Raw genomic sequence first — 4421 nt, 5'->3', positions numbered from 1 at the left:
ACTGGATAAATTAGTCAAGGGCAATTCATGCATGTGAAAATATGATTTGTAACACTGCCAAGGTCGATAAGACCTTAGGGAGTAAATGCTAACCATACCAATCAAAGATGCCTAGAGGTGGTTTTGAATGTGAATGGCAAGGCTTTAATAGTTTAAAAAAAGAAAAAGTTAATAATCCAAACGAATAAGCAATGACACAATAAGAAGAAATAACTTGTTTATGAAAGGATCAAACCATTACTAGACGTCTTTCTCTTCACTGATTGGGTTGCCCAAGCCTAAAATCATATCCTTCTCTCCTGCATTTCTTTTCTAATCCACAGTTCCTGATATTATACCTACTTAAACCAGAGAAAGGAGTGGCACTTAATCAGGCTGTTTAAGGAGAGGTCAGATGGTTCACAAGGTTTTCACTCGACTGCCTGCGACTACCCTGCCATTTGACCCACAATAAGGTCCCATCCCACACAGTTATGGTGGGAGTATATTCACAGAAGCAAGTATCTGATTCCTTCTCCAACCTGGAAAATTAATAAAGATGCCACCAGTCTAACTGAATCAGAGCTGCTGAATTAGTTCGGTTGTAAAAATTCTTTAACAAAAAGACAACTTTGGTGACCAAAAAACTTTTATAAGAAGTTTTCACTTTTTCTCAAGATGCCTAAAGAGATAACATTTTTATCTGAAATGTATACTGAAAACCTTTTTTCATTTAACAATTCCCCACCCTAAATGAGCAAAAAGCACTTTTTTTTTTTCAAAAAAGATCTTGACAATTTTTCATTTTAACCCCAGAAGCTGAACAGAGTACTTCTAACTAGCTGGTTCCCTGACACTCCTTTGGCTGCCACTATTATAGTATCTAAACATCTCATAAGTTCCAGTTTGTCTTTTCAAAGCACTGGGTAAAGTTGGAAGTGTTTCCCACACAGCAAAAATATCTGGGATACACATCTTGTCAAAGATATCTGAAATCAAAGTGATTTTTAAAACAATTTTTGAAGAAACTGAGTTTGAGTCATTAAACATAGCATGAACTACTAACTGGATGAGTTTGTTTCTGAGTCAGACCCTCCAAAACTTAAACAAAGATGAATTCAGGATAGAGCTGGCAATTAGAATTCACCATGTATTTGTTCACTTTTATTAATTGTCAATATTAGGTTTTTGAATGCTCTTGTATTGTACTAGGATCTCACATACAGTCCACAATGACACCCTGATTTTATTATTGAAGAGATTCAAACCATTTTTGATGTTGCTGTTAAGATGCCACAATCCCTTTCATCACAAACTCTTTACTTTCTCATGCTCATATTAAAAATTCCCACAAACCTCCTCCAATCTACTCCTTCTCTTTTCTTGGTTGTGTATTTCAATGTCTTTGCCATCTTACTATTAGAAAAAAATAATAATAAAAAAGAGGTTGACTAGATATGCAGACTTTACTGATTTAGGGATATGCTTAATCTGGTATATTCAGAACCTCAGAACGAACAAACAGCAAAAGTGAGAATAATGAGAAAGTGAGCATGCTGTGTACAGCAAATTAAAGTAAATACCTATGGACCAGCTGAGTGCGGGAAGAAGATGGTAACCCAAATTCACGCAGCCAATTTAAATCAGGAAAGGGTGCATGAAGAAAAGAAGGAAGGCAAAGAGGGGAGCCATCAGACAAACATGCAAAACTGCTGTGTTCTACTTCACACAGTTTTGACTCCAGACATAAACTGAGTAGAAACTGAGCAGATGATTGTGGAGATATCTGAGAGGTAGGTAGGAGGGCAAGTCTCCTTGTAAATCTTGGTGTCTGAGAGACTTAAAGAGATTTTTTTTGTCTTTTAATCTTTCTCTGTTTCTTCTGGCATTCATTTCCTCCATTCCTCTGTCTCAGGGCTATTCTGGACTCAGAAATTAGAGAATTTGATTCAAATGTTCAAAAGAGTGAAAGAATTACTCTTAAGCTACCAGCACAGTTTGATCTGCATGGGTGGCAGTTGTCAGAAGGTAAGTGCCATAGCCCCCAACTTTTTTCCCCCCAAATAGATATGCTCTGACTCCTACCTAAGTTCAATGCATAAGACGGTGGACTGAACTTGTCAAAAAGGAGGTCTTTGCAGTCCTCCACCTCTGGACAGGGTAAGAGTGCCAGGTAAACTGCATGGAAAATACAGATGGAAAATATAGTAAGAACCCATTACACATATTAGTCAGTGGTTATCCTGGCAAATACATCACTGAAGAGCACATGGAAAATGCAGGAGTCAGCTGCTCAAGACTTCTTGAGTCTCTTAAGACTGGACTTGTACACAGCTGATTCTTTACATAAAATTTCCCCCTCCCTCCCACCAGAGGAGGAAGGGTAGCTAAAACAGGGATAGTCTTCCTTGAGATGAGTTGGTAAAGATCAAACAGTATTTGCTTGAGGTTTCCAGTGAAATTTTGCCAGAGGACAAAGAGTTGTATGGGCCAAGATAAACCAGAAGCTGTACAAGTGGAGGACTGTGTTTGTTGGCTGAGTTTGTAAATCAGACGAAGCCAAAGCACAGAGCCAACAGCAGCTGTTTCTACCTTGTGTGTGTGTGTGCACGTGTGTGTGTCTCAGCATAGCATGCAAGTAATTTGTAATTTGTTATGGACTTGGACTGGAAAAGCCAAACATAGTATTGCAGAATTTAAATCCAAAAAATATAATATTTCAGGTTAGGAGACCTGTAGCTGGTAAGCTGAAACCACTATTTCTGTTTGCATTCCATTTTCTAGTTTGGTCACAGCTCTCTTTTCTATCTTGATGTATTTAACTTAAATGCTCAGGTATTGCTCTGCATGCACTTTGGATTTCTGCAATGCATCCAAACCTGTTCACAACATTTTAAAACCCCTATTAGACTTTATTACCAGCAAAATCAGTTATTGGTGGTTTTTCATTTGTTTGTTTTTTAGACTGCAGTGAAAACTTCTGCCTGTGGAGGCATTCAGAATGCTTTTGGTTCCAGGGGGAGTTTGCTGACACATTTTGCCTAGTATTGCCAACGTATTCTTATAAAATAAATCAGCTACTGTAAGACAAAATGCCACAGCTCCTTGCCTGTCTACTCCATTTTAAAAGGTAGAAATGGTGAAGTTGTACAGAAGTTGGGTAATGTAGAAATAACAAATAACCTGTTAACAGGTACTATCATACTTACTTGAACCCCTGTGCAGCTGTTGGAGTTGACTGTTGTGGTTTCCCTCAAACCCTTTCCTCAACAAATATCATATCCACAATTTTGGTAGGTTATCCCACAAGTTGTGCAAGGAACACATTGTTCTCCACATATAACTTAAAGATGTATTTTTGACATCTTCTTTGGAGACATTTTTAAACTTGCAGGAATTCTTTAGCATGACAACACTACCCACCTTCCCAAAGGCTGGCAAAATCCGCAAGATATTGTTGCGTGTGTCAATAGCTTAATGTTAACTGAGGATGTCCCAAATGTAGATTTCTTTGCCCAAAGAGATAGGAAGAAAGACAGGTATCTTCAAAGAATGTTCATTTTTACAGTAACTAATTTGAAGTGTTTCAGAGTTATTCTAGAACAAATTCAGTACTAATACAAAGAGAAAGAAAGAGGAAAAGAAAACACAACAACAACAAAAAACAAACAAAAAAAACACAACATAATAGCCTGTACCTTGTTTTCTTATTTAAGACCAAAGTGTCACAATATAGTTTATATAAACAGGCAAGAGTAATAACACCTAAGGGGCATGACAATTAAAATAGTACATTATTTTAAGAAATAAAAGGCAGATAGATTAAGATGATGTTTCAGTCAATCTATGGTACTTTACATTAGATGAGGATCTGCCCTTAAATATTAAACAGCAGTCTTGACACTTCACTTGTTTTTTCAATTCTAGACTTTAAAGACACTTTGCAGTTCAATGGTACAGAATAAGAGTAAACCTACTGCATGCTGCTTCTGGCCAGGAACACAGCTGTCATTTGCACAAAACTAACTATGCAGTTGACTTAGTTTTTCAAAAGATGGAGTGAAGAACAACTACACAGCTATATACAAAAAGGCAATTTTAACTAAGTAAAATACAATTATCCTAGCTAGAATTTCTTTTGGACACTATTAGTAACAAACACCCCTTGTCCTATGAAAAAGTGCCAGGAAATTTTAATTGACTACAAGTATCCAAGGCTGCCATTTAACACATCATCTGAAAGACGAATTCATTGGATCCATACTTAACTACCATGTAACCTATATTATGGCTTACAAGATGGAATGATTTTGTTTTACATGACAGTTACTAGGTCTACTTTTAATTGCAGTTATGCCAGTGAAAATTTGGATCGAGTCCATTAAAGTGAATGATTCTATAAAATCAGGGTAAAGTTAGACTCAGGCCCACCGTGCAATTTA

Source organism: Cygnus olor, chromosome 12 (genome assembly GCF_009769625.2).
Source record: "Cygnus olor isolate bCygOlo1 chromosome 12, bCygOlo1.pri.v2, whole genome shotgun sequence".
NCBI lineage: Eukaryota > Metazoa > Chordata > Aves > Anseriformes > Anatidae > Cygnus > Cygnus olor.
The sequence above is the reverse complement of the archived record's forward strand: the minus strand, read 5'-3'. Positions refer to the sequence as shown.